A 13,126-nucleotide genomic window follows, 5' to 3' on the forward strand; every position below is an offset into this window, starting at 1 on the left:
TGCCTTTCTTTTGTTCAGATTCACATTTTGTTATTCAGTCATTTCAGTTACATTTGACTTTTTCTGACCCTGTTTGGGGTTTTTTTGATTGAGATACTGGAGTGGCTTGCCATTTCCTTCTCATTTTATGGATAAGGAAACTGAGGCAAACTGGGTTAAGTAACTTGCCCAGGGTCACACAGCTACTATGTGTTTAAGGCTGGATTTAAACTCAAGAAGTCTTATTGACTCCAGGTACAGCACTCTGTGAACTATAGTGCCACCTCTCTGTCCATTAAACTTCCATGAGCCTATATTTTGTCTGGTAACATGGAGTCATGGGGGAAACTGAGGCAGACAGCGTTAAGTGTCACTGCCCTCAGGGGCAGGAAGGCCTGGGGTTAAGTCTTGTCTCTGAAATTTACTGACTGGTCAGGTCATTTTCTTTTTTTTTATTTTATTAATTTGTTTGTTTCCTTTTAGTTTACAGGATTCAATTCCACAATTCCTTGAGTTTCACAATTTGTCCCCCTCCCTCCCCTCCCCCCCATGGCGGCTTATAGTCAAGTATAGGATCTGTAAATACTTTCACGTTATACATTAGTCAGGTTATAAGGATGTATTGTACCAGCTGGAATGAAAAATGGTTAAGAGGACATAAAACCAAATAAGAGAAGGGAAAAGATCAGGTATTTTGCTTCCACCTGGATATAAACTTAGTTCTTTCTAGTTCTTTCTCTGGATGCACATATTTCTCTCCATCATGAGTCTTTTGGGATTGACTTATATCACTGCATTGCTGAGAAGAGTCCAGTCCATCAAAGTTGGTCATCACACATATGTTGTGTCTGTAATTGTGTACAAATTTCTCCTGGTTCTATGGTCAGGTCATTTTCAACCTCCAGTGCCCCAGGCCACCCTTTAAGATTCTAAGCTACATGGGGGCAGCTAGGTGGTGAAGTGAATAGAGCACCAGCCCTGGAGTGAGGAGGACCTGAGTTCAAATCCAGCCTCAGACACTTAACACTTACTAAACCCAATTACTCTGCCTTCCCCCTTCCAAAAAAAGCAAAAAAAAAAAAATTCTAAATTACAGGGAAAGGGCCTCTCCATAGAGGCAGAGAGCATTCTGATGAAATCACGGGTCAAGTTTTTTTTTAAAAAAGGCTTATTAGTGTTTGTGTTGTTATCTCCATTGCCATGTGAGCCCCATGAGGGCAGGAACACTTAACTTCTGCCTGTCTCAGTTTCTTCAGCTGCCAAATGGGGATAATAACAGAGCTTGCCTCCTAGGTTTATGAAGAGCAAATGAGTTAATATTTAGAAAGTAGTTAGCACTGGTGCACAGTAGGCACTTAATAAATTTTTGTTCCATTCTTCTCCTTCCCTTCCCTCCCCTCTCCGAGGACTATCTCTGCTTTTATATTGTGTCCCTCTCCCTTAGTGCAATTCCTGTTCCGGTAATATAGATCATACCTTAATATATATAAATTGCTGTCTAACTGACTCAATGAATTGGTTTTTCATTCATTCACTCATTTTATAAATTCAGAAACTGAGACCCACAGAGGTTAAATGACTTTTCCAAGTTCATACAGGTAGTAAGGGGAAGAGTTGGGATTTGAACTCAGATCCTGTGATTCTAAAGTCTGTGCTGACTCTACATTGGGGCTTCTTAAACTTTTTTCACTTGAGAACTTCTTCATTATGTCTCCATTTTACAGATGAGGAACTGAGGCAAATAGGGGTTAAGTGGCTTGCCTAGGACCATACAGCACCCATAGGGGGTCTTGACCCACAAGATTTTTGTTGTTTGCTTTTTTGGAGGGGGAAAGGCAGGGCAATTGGGGTTAAGTGACTTGCCCAAGGTCACACAGCTAGTAAGTGTTAAGTGTCTGAGGCTGGATTTGAACTCAGGTCCTCCTGACTTCAGGGCCTGTGCTCTATTCGCTATGCCGTCTAGCTGCCCCTTGACCCACACTTTAAGAAGCACTGTCTACATCATGTCTGCCTCTAATCAGGGAAGAATCGTTAGAAATAGAGGCAGTGGTCATGGAATAAAGATCCCTGTGATGGGGGGGGGGGGGCATGCACCTAGGCTCTCACTGCTCCCTTCCTACCCTCCCTCCCCCCTGCATCCTCAACTTGCATTAAATACCTACCCTGTGCCAGTGGGCAGCTAGGTGGTGAGAGCCAGGACTTGGAGGCAGGAAGACTTGAGTTCAAATGCAGCTTCAGACATTAACTCAGTTTCCTCATATGTAAAATGAGCTGGAGCAGGAAATGGAAAACCACTCCAGTATCTCTGCCAAGAAAACCCCCTGGGGTTCACATAGAGTTGAACACCACTGAACAATAACAATGGTGGGGGGAATATTAGAAGATCTGAGGAAGCCTTATCTAGGAAGTAAACCTTGAAAAAAGCTAAGATTCTAAGGGAATCCTGGAGACGAGGAAGAAGGAAGTGCATTCTAGGCATGAGAGCAGCCAGTCCAAAGGCATGAAGGTGGGAAAACACCATCTACATTGTAAATCACTGCAGAAATGGGAGCCACCCTTACTGTTGTTAGCACCTTGGCCTCCTCAGAGATTACCCATGGGTCTCCATTCCCTGCTGGAAAAACATCCTATATGCCCTTTTAGCCTCCCCTCATGAGCTAATCTCCATTCTCAGTTTAGTAGGAAAAGGAGATGAAACCGTCTTAGTCAGATCTGACTCATCCCTTAGTCAAATAAATAATTTTGAGCCCTAGGCCACTTATCTGACCAAAAGACTTTGTTTGGGGAACAAAGCATTGAGATATCCCCAGCAACCTGGCTTCTCCCATTGTTACTTGGAATTGGCCCTTCCTAAATCACTGAGCATAGGAGCTGAGGGAGGGGTTAGGGGAAAGAGAGAGGGGAGCCCTTAGTGTCAGAGCTGACATAATACCTGGGGTTGGCCTTGGGAGAAGCCAGGGACAGCCTGGACTCACACTGGGAGGGCCCTTAGAACACAAAATATCAGAGCTGGGAGGGCCCTTAGAACACAAAGTGTCACATCTGGGAGGGCCTTAGAACAGAGAATGTCAGAGCTAGAAGGACCCTTAGAACATAAAAGACCATCCAGTTCAACTCCATTTTTACAAATGAGGAAACTGAGTTCCAGAGGTGATTGGTAACTCACCCAAGGTCACCCGGCATACCAGTGACCAAATCAGAACTCAAACTCAGGTTTCTGACCTCTGTCAAGTGCACCAGTTTGATCTAAAGGGAGACCTTATGTGAGGGGTGGGAAAGAATGACTTTTAGATCCTTCAGTAGACAGGCAGGAGATCTTTAGAGATTGGAAAAGGGAGATGGTCCAGCCCTAGCTGCCCAGGCTAGAATGTACCCCTTTCCCCAGTTCAGAAGCAACCATGAGCTGGGAGCTGCTCATTTACCCCAAGGCCTACCTAGGAAATGAAGCCACGGGCCAGGAATAGTGATACTGCTGACCAAAGATTGCCCAGAGTTGGTTAAGCCACTCCAGGGGAGCCTAGAAGCCAGGACTGAGTGCCTGTTCCCCGGAGTGGGTCATTTGGAGTGAAAATGAACATCACAACTGGGATTAGCTCTTCTAGCTCAGTCTCCCCATTTTGCAGATGAAAAGACTGAGGCACAGAGAAGGGAAAGAAGGATCTTGCCCCAGGTCATAAACACAGAAAGCCCAAGGCAGGATCAGGACCAAAACCTCCAAACTTTAAGTTCAGGGCACTTCCCATTTCTTCCTGGAAAGGGAGGAAGAGGACAGAAAGAATGATTTACAAATTCCCTGAGCGAGGATGCCTCAGAGGGCTCTGGAAGACCTGAGTTCAAATCCTGTCTTATACACTTACTGGCTGGGTGACCCTAGGTATGTAACATAAGCTCTCCCAGCATGTTTCTTCATCTGTAAAATGTGGATGATAGCTCTTATTTGTCAGTGTTCCTGTGAGGATCAAATGAGACCATATTTGAGTGTCCCGAGAGTGGTTCCAGTGACGCCTTTACTTTTTTCCTCCTCAGTATCCCAAGGTGGCTCCCAAGTGCCTTCCTTGGTCCTGTCCCTCCAGCACAGGCTTCCCCCCCTCTCTCTAGAGGACTGGGCCATCCTCCTTACCGGTCTCCCTACCTCCAGCCTCTCTTTCTGCATCAGGACCACATAGGCTGCCAGAGTCGTTTTCCTAAAAGCCAGCTCCAGGCCCACCCCTGCCCTGCCCAGACTCCTTCCATAGCTCCCCAAGGATCCCTAGAGAAAGTCCAGATGTCTCAGCCTAGCTTTCAAGGCTCTGCACCCTCAGGCCTCTCTCCAAGTTTTATCTACCCTGACACATATGTTCAATGCTCCCCACCCTGACCAACATAACCTGGGCCCTAAGCCTGGGATGCCCTCTATCTCTAAGTGGCACCCTCCCATCCCTCAATGCCCTCTGACCTCCTAGCCTAGCATCACTTCCTCCAGAAAACCTCTCCTTTTCTCTTTCTTCCCCCAACACAAACAAGCCACTGGAAGTGTCTACTTCCTCCTTTGTACCCCCTAAATCCTACCACCCCCATCACCCCTATCCCACCCTGCCTCATGCTGTACTTCAGGGGGTCCTTTATCCTTTGACTAGACTGTGAGTTTCCTGGGAGCAGGACCCCAGATTTTAGCCTCCTTTTTCCTTCCTACATCCCAGTCAAGTACAGGAATGGAGTAGCATTGAATGTTAGTTGAATGGAAATGTATATAGCTAGCTTCGGAGGTAGAGGGCAAACCTGTCATCTAAGGAAGACACTATCTCCTCCAGAAAAAATCAGTAGGCCTGGGGACAGAAGAAAGGACCTAGGTGTCCCCAGAATACAAGCAGGGAGGAGGCCCCTTAGAGAGGAAAAAAAGGTTTCTAGTCTGAAGTTGATGGGGGCTGGCCATATAGACCTCCCTGGGCTTGATTTGGACAGAGGGGAGAAGAAGGCTGGGCTGTCACAGAGAACAGAGACCTCACCTCAACTTCTGGGCATCATCTCAGACTGTGTTCAAGGCCCAGCTTGGGCACCTTCTCCAGGGTCCCCCAAACTGCTAAGGGCCTCCTTCCCAGATTAGCATGTTTTTATGTACATGGAGAATGTAAGCTCCTTGAGGGCAGGCCTCATTTCACTTTTGTCTGGCCCTGTTGTAAATGCATAAAAAATGGCTGTTTATTGATTGATTGACTGATTGATTGATAGAGGGACTGGACAGAGAGAAGAGAAAGAGAACCATCTGTCTCATGCCAAACAGGCCACGCTGGACTCACAGTCAATCTGTACACTGGGGATTGCCCAACCTACGAACAGTTTGTATACCCGTTGTCTTCACTGTATGTTCAAAGATGTCAGTGTGGGTGTCCAAGGGGCCTTGAAGAACAGAGAGGAGAGCAGAGAGGGGAGCCGGGAGCTAACCACAGCCTGCAGTCACCAGGCTGATAATATTGATAAGGGCCTAAGGAGTCCATTCTAAGCCCATTGGGATATGGGGTAGAAATAGCTACAGAATATGCAGAGATGTCCTGGGCTGGCCCAGGCATGGTCCTTTCTTCTAAGGCCAACGCCTCCCAGGTGCCAGGTACCACTCTATCCTAAGAAGGAAAGAACTAGATCCTTCTCTTACCCCTCCCTCTCTAACTGGTCATGGAAGGAGGCAGGGCAGGGACCTTTGAGTGGCCAGGCCAGATGCTGTCCTACCAAGGCTGAGGAACCCTAGAACATGGAGTGTCAAAGCTCAATGGACCTACTGTACTGTCTGGCCATTCTCTTTCCTATAGTGCTAAAACACATGTCAATACATCAACATGACAAATCCTTGTGATTTTGTAGGTGGGACCACCATCTATAACTTAGTCCTGGACAGTGGTCTGAGGCTCTGGGAAGTTATTAGACTTGCCCAGATGTACAGAGCTCATCAGTGTCAGAGGCAAGAAACACACACACACACATCTGCAAACCCATAGTCACATGCAAATGTATCCTCACGTAGGCAAACACACAGACCAACGGGCCCTGAAAGAGGACCAGAAGACCAGGAAGGTCAGATTGAGGCTCCTGCTAGAGAAGGGGACCAGGCTTCCTGTTTTCTGAACCCAGAAGCACGTGAAGGGCCCGGAAATGCTGACGCAGGATTTGGCTGGGACGACTGGCCTCATGTGCCATGAGACTGTGGCTGGGTGGCCCCATGGGAGGGAAATGAGGAACAGGAGCAAGACTGTTAGGAAAAACAACAGCAGCGCTAATGTTATTGCTATTATTTTCTGATTCCAGTTCTCATTCTTCTGGAACTTTATAACTTACAGATCACTGGCATCCCAGTGACCTGGAAAAGTAGGTAGTTTAAATGCCACCGTGACGCCCATTTTGCAGGTGATGAAACTGAGGCCTAGAAAGGGGAAGTGCTCAACATAGTGTCTCACACATAGCTACGTGCTCACTGAACTGAGTCGCTCAGGCCTAGCTCGTAAAGTGTCTGACCCAGTTTTCTGGCTGAAACCTGGAGGCCTGGGCTACACAGGGAGGAGACTTTGGCTCTGCATGGAAACTGCTGCATCTAAGGCCAGGGGTTCCCAACACGTAGGGCCAGGTAGGGCTCACCTTGGTAAAGGGACCAGAGACTTTTGGCAACCTGCATCCCCAGAAGCTCTAGGACCAAGGATTTCAGAGAACTGTAAGGCACCTTCCTGTCTTTCTCTTCGTTCCCCTCTCCCTGACTGGACTTGAGGTTTTCCCTCAAGCTTACCATAAGGCTGTGGAATGGCTGAGGAAGCACAGAACAGTGTCAGGCTCTTCTTGGTTAACCCTCCACCCTGTTTCAGGGACAGTGACCTCCTGGAGAGCTTTGATTTGACCTCCAATCCTGAGTGTCCTGCCAAGAAGCCCGGAATTCTTCTTAGAAAGAACCTTTCAGCTCTTCAGCTTCCCTACTGTTTACAAAGCACTCTGCAGTTCAGGAAGGGCACCAAAGTTGACCACTTTCTAGCTTACAAGGGTCACTATCGTTTCCAAGGTTTTCCTCTGCTTGAAAGACGCTGTCCAGCAGAGGAGACCCTATGAGCCAGCCAGGTTTCTAGAGGTTCTCGGAGTCATGAAGGGCAAGGGTGAGCCTAGCACTGGGGTGAATCCCAACCCTCCCAACCCCCTTCCCCACAACACATGCATACACACATACATGCACATGCACACGCACATGCACACGCACACACCAAATTTCCACTCTTGCAGACCTTTCTCAATCCCCTCTCAGTTAGGAAAAAAAAAAAAAAGAAGTGGGATTTTTCCCAGTCTAGAAGTTGTGTAAGTAACCAGGATGATGCAACCAAAAACCCAAGATGAATCCCTCCCTTCCCCCTCCCCATCCACCCAGGATATCCTGTTAGTAAACAACCCAGAAGTACAAGACCCACCCTGAACCCACAACCCCGAGCCAAGGGAGGGAAGAACTTGGCTCTGACCCGAGGTCTAGGCCTGCTCCAGAGTGGGTCCAAAGAGTGGCCCCGTCTGAGTCCTAATGATGGGGAACGTTCTCAAAAACTTCCCCGTTTCAATGACCACCAGCTCCCTCTAGCGCCTACCCTTAGAGAAAGCCCTTAGAACAGAGAGCAAAGAATAGAGAACATCAGGACCCAGGAACATTGACCTCAGGGAGTGTCTGTCAGAGCTAGAAAGGGTCTGAGAACGTCAGGATCTCTGAGCTGAGAGGGGGTCCCAGGACATCATTATGTTCAACGCTCTCATTTTCTAGATGGGGACGTTAAGTCACCAAGTGGGAAAGGTCTTGGCCAAATTCACTCAGAGTCAGGGACAGAGCCAGGTTTCCTGCCCACCAGGCCAGCGCCTTGAAACATTTTTGGTTGACGATAAACTTTTTTTTTTCACGTGGGATGAGAAGCCTATCTGTAATCTTCACAGGATCTCTCCCTCCCCCTCTCTTTTCTCTTTCTCTTCCTCTGCTCTCTCCCTCTCTGTTTCCTCTTTCTGTCTCTCCTCTTTCTCTCCCTCTTCTCTATCTCTCTCTTTCCTCCTCTCTGTTTCTCCTTTCTATCTCTCCTCTTTCTCTTTCTCTCCCTCTCCTTTCTTCTCTTTCTTTCCCTCTCCTCCCTCCTCCTCTGTCTGTTTCTCCTTTCTGTCTCTCCTCTTTCTCTTCTCTCCCACTTTTGTCTTTCTCTATCTCTACCTTTCTCTGCCTCTGTGTCTCTATCTGTCTCCCCTATCCTCTGTCCTCCCCACTCCCCACTTTGCTTGCCAATGCAAACTTCAGTCCTTCCAGATAGAATGAGGTCTCTGGGGCACAAGGAAAGTCTTTTTGGTATCTTTGGCCCACCCAAAGGGGGACCTAGCTTCAGAGGGGAAAAGCCAGGCTTTAGGGATCCCATGACAACTTGACTCATTGCAAAATTGCTGTGCCCATTTCTCCACCAAACATCCCTTGGCTGGCTGCTTCCCTCATGCTTCACTCCATATTGTCAGGGTGGGAAGCTCACTGACTTTCTTGCCAGGAGGGAAGGGCTGGGGTGCACAGGCAGGTAATGGGAAAGAATGATAAGGTCATCAGTTTAGAATCAGAAGGGACCTTACAGATTCTTTAGTCCAACCCCTCATTTTACAGATGTGGAAACTGAGGCCCAGGGTGGGAAAGTGACTTGCCCAAGGTTTGGAAGGCAGTAGAGGCAGAGAGGGAGGGAGTAGTCAGGATTTCACAAAATCACAGAATCTGGGACTTGAAAGGATCCTGGAGCCCCACCAATCTGGGAAAAGAATCCCGCTATAATGTTAGACTGTGAACTGGAGAGCTGGGATGGTCTTTTGCATTCCTCTGTGCGTCCATCACTCACCATGGAGCCTGGCACACTAGGTGATTAATAAAAGCCTGTCGACTGATGGCCATCCTCATCTTGGGAACCACTGCCTCCCACGTGGGACGACCAGGAGGGGTTCCCTGATGTCAAACCTAACTAAGGCTCTCTGTGTCTCCTCATGCAGCTCCCGGTTCTGCCCCCCTGGGCTGAGCAGAACAAAGCTAACCCCTCCCCTGTGTGACACAGCCTTCCAGTACTGGAAGCCTATTCCTAATCCAGAATGCTCCCCACTTCCCCAGGCTGCTGCTCCCCAGACATCCACAGGCTAAAGGTATGGCCAGCTCCCAGGAGCTAGCCCCAGAAGGGAGCTGCATCTCCTTAGACATGGCCCGGCTGGTGGCCTGAACCAGCTGCACCAGCCTGGGCCTGGAGAGGAAAAGAACGCAGACCCTTTAAGTTTAATCAGCACCACTAACATTTTCTTCTCAACAAACCAATCCCTGATTTGTAGAGGCTGTTCCAAGGTGTAAATTCTCACACTGAATATTTAACAACCAGCTTTGGTGAGGCAGCAAGGGCTGGCTCCATTCCACACCCCTGATAGCATATCATCTTGGGGTCTGAGCCTTAATTACTAGATTGCCCTGGCCTCCCCAGGACATCATCATGGAGAGAATGTTGGACCTGGAACCAGGAATACTCAGATTACTTATTAGTTGTGTGACTACCTTTCTGTACCTCAGTTTTCCTTGCTATGAAATGGTTCAATGATACCTGAAATACGTGCCTCTCAGTGTTTCTCAGATGTTCAAATGAAATAATGTCTTGTGGAGTGCCATGTAAATGTAAACTTTTATTAGTTTGAGGCCCCCTCCCCCACTCCCCCTTTCTTTCCTTTTTGTCATCGGAAAAGAAGTGGAAGACGCAGTCATGGGAGAGCACCTGGAAAGTCCCACTTGTAAACTGAAAGTCGGGTTGTAATTGGTTTAAAAAAGTAGAGAAATTATAAGATGTGCCTAATCATCTCATGAAAAAACAAACTCCCTTCCTTTAAAGTCTCCTTCCTAATAATATGACACAATTTGGGGGGTTTCTAATAAGACACCTTTACCTTCAGTGCTTCAAAAGAGAGCCTGGAATAATGGAAGGAGAGAATCGGAAGAGTCAAGAGGGCTTAGGGTTCAAATCCTGGCTCTGCTTATGAAGTGTCAACCCCCCCTCCCCAAAGAATCCTTTCACCTCTCTGGGCTTCTGTTTTCCTCTCTGTAAAATAAGGTTTCATGGACTTCAACATGGAAAAAACTTTAGAGGTCATCTGGTTCAACCTCTTCATTTTACAGATAGGGAAACTGAGGCCCCAGAGTTATCAAGTGACTAACTCTGGTCTGAATGATTTCTACAGTTTCTTCCAATTCTGGATTCTTCTATACTTTAGTATAATGGGGATTGAGTTGAGATTTATTCTGGGGAAAAGTTGGGTTATGTCACTATACACACACGTGTGTATATATACATATATGTATGTATATATGTGTATGCATATCTGTGTGTGTATATAATATATATATATGTATATGTATATGTATATATCTGTTCCCTTCCCATGACTCTGTCCTGACCCAAATTGTTTAGTTTACCGAGTCACAGCCTGGGGAAGGAAGTGGACACCAAAATCTCCTCTTTGCCCCCAGAAGGACCTTCAAAGGACACAGAAGAAAGGGCCTTTTGTCCCTGCAACCTACTTGGAGGCAATTAGTCACAAGCCCCAGAGATAATTAGAGAGACATTCAGGTTAAACAGGCATTGGGGAAAGCATTGAAGAGGGGAGGGAGGGGTGGAAGGAAGGACATGGAGCTCCTCAGAACTGCCTTGTTGAACAAAAACTCTACAGCAGGCCCCAAAGATTTCCCTTGTGTCTAAGTTACATATTGGGGATGGCTCTGGACACAGGGCAGCCAACTGGAAAGAGTATCTGTCTATAATGAGAGAACCTGGAGGAAAAGGAAGATTTGGGTTCGAATCCTAAGGCTGCATTTTGCTTCCTATGGGATGCTGAGCAAGGTAGCTAACATCCCTGGGCCTCTGGAAAACAAGGGCATCTGAGAAGATGACCTCTTCTGGCTCTGAACCTATGATTCCAATAATGAATGCCCCCTTTGCACCCCCACATGCCCCACTTCACTGTTTCTCATTGTTCAGTCCTGTCTGGCTCTCTGAGATCCCATTTGGGGTTTTCTCTGCAAAGATACTAGAGTGGTTCACCATTTCCTTCTCCAGTTCATTTGACAGATGAGCAACTGAGGCAAACAGGGTGACATGACTTGCCCAAGGTCACACAGCTAGTGTCTGAGTCCAGGTTTGAACTCAGGAAGATGTCTTCCGGACTCCAGACCCAGCACTCTGTGCACTATGGCACCACCTAGATGCCCACTTCACAAGTGACAAGGTACTTTTTTGTCCTTTCGGTCATGGAATTCCCATATCCTGGGGGAAGAAGGGCAGCATTTATTCTCCCCATTTTAAAGATGGGGGAGCTGAGCCCCAGGACATTAGTTCAGTTCTCAACCTCAGGTAAAAGTAATATAACTGAGGGTCAGTTAGGTAACACAATGAATAGAGCACCGGCCCTGGAGTGGGGAGGACCTATGTTCAAATTCGGACTCAGATACTTAACACGTGCTAACTGTGTGATCTTGGGTAAGTCACTTAACCCCAATTGCCCCACCTTTCCCCCTCCAAAAAGACAAAAAAACCCAACCCCAAACAGAAATATAACTGACTACTCCTTAAAGCTAACCCTCCAGGATTGATTCATAATGTCCAAACGATTACATAATTGAACAATCAATCATCAATGGAAGACACAAATACAAACAAGATACAGTCGCTGCCCTCAAGGAACTTAAAATCTACATGTACACGAATAAGTAAATTCAAGATCTATAGAAAATAACTCCAATGATGGGGTTGGGGAGGGAGGCAGTAGCAGCGAAAATCAGGAAAGACCTCTTAAAGGAGGTGATCCCTGAGCCTAGAGTGGAACCAGAGGTTCTAGGATGTAGAGGTGAGGAGGGAGGGCATTCTAGACATGAGGCACAGCCTGTGCAAAGGCCAGATTTGAACTCAGGTCTCCTGACTCCCTTGGGAGAACCACAAGGAGGCAGGTTTGACTCAAACATGTTGTTAGTTCTTCATTCTCAAAGAGGACTGTGACATCAGGAAGGTGAAAGAGTCAAGTATAACCAGGCTGGAGCCGGATTATGAGCTGCTTTAAATGCCAGAGTTTGGACTTGGGGTTTTTTTCTTCCTTAAAGGCAGTAGGGAGCCATAGAAACTTTTTGAGCAGGGGAGTGACATGATCAGAACTATCAGAACTATGCTTTAGGAATATCCCTTTGCTCTGTGTGGAGGATGGAGTAGAGAGGGATTGAGAGACTACTCTGGCAGCTATTGTAAAAAGCTAGAACAAATGAGGGTGGTGGTGGTGGAGGTAGCAAAAAGGGCAGGAATTTGGGGCAGCTAGGTGACCCAGTGGATAGAGCACTGACCCTGGAGACAGGAGAGCCTGAGTTCAAATTTGACCTCAGATACTTTGAGCTGTGTGACCCTGGGCAAATCACTTAACCCTGATTGCCATTAAGAAAAAAGTGGGGGGAGGAATTTAAAAGACATGGAGGAGGTAACAAAACTTGGTAACTGCTTGGCTTGGGAAGGTGACAGAGAGTGATTAGCTGAAGATGATTCTGAGTTTCAAAGCTGTGTGATAAGAATGGTGGTGACTAGTCCTCCTGAGTTCAAATCCAGCCTCAGACACTTACTAACTGTGTGACCCTGGGTAAGTCACTTCACCCTGTTTGCCTCCGTTTCCTCATCTGTAAAATGAACTAGAGAAGGAAATGGCAAGCCACTCAGTATTACTGCCAAGAAACCCCCCCCAAAAGGAGTTGCAAAGTGTTGGATACAACTGAAAAAAAGGATTAAAAATCAAAACAAAACAAAAAAAACAAAGAATTCCATCAGGTCCCAAGTGCTCTTGGCTCCCGTTCCCAAATGGCTGCCACCCTCACATGTCTCCTGGTAGTGTTAGTCAACCTCCAGTTAACCATTCCATCTCCTCCTCATGGGTGGAGAGGGATACAGCAGCTTAGTCACAGAAAGGTGCTAGAGAAACCTGTTGTGGATGTGCTGGCTCCTTGGTGAATCAGTCGGTGGGGGCTATAGAGATTGCTGTTGACTTCTCTAGGTGTGACTGACCCGCCCTTGCTCTGCAATAACTTCTTTTTTTTTTAAATTTTAATTAATTAATTTGGGGTTTTCAACATTCACTTTTTTTTTTTTTTTTT

Source organism: Petaurus breviceps, unplaced genomic scaffold (assembly GCF_028583685.1).
Source record: "Petaurus breviceps papuanus isolate PSGF00001 unplaced genomic scaffold, PetGlider_PUasm1.0 103, whole genome shotgun sequence".
In the NCBI taxonomy this organism is placed as follows: domain Eukaryota; kingdom Metazoa; phylum Chordata; class Mammalia; order Diprotodontia; family Petauridae; genus Petaurus; species Petaurus breviceps.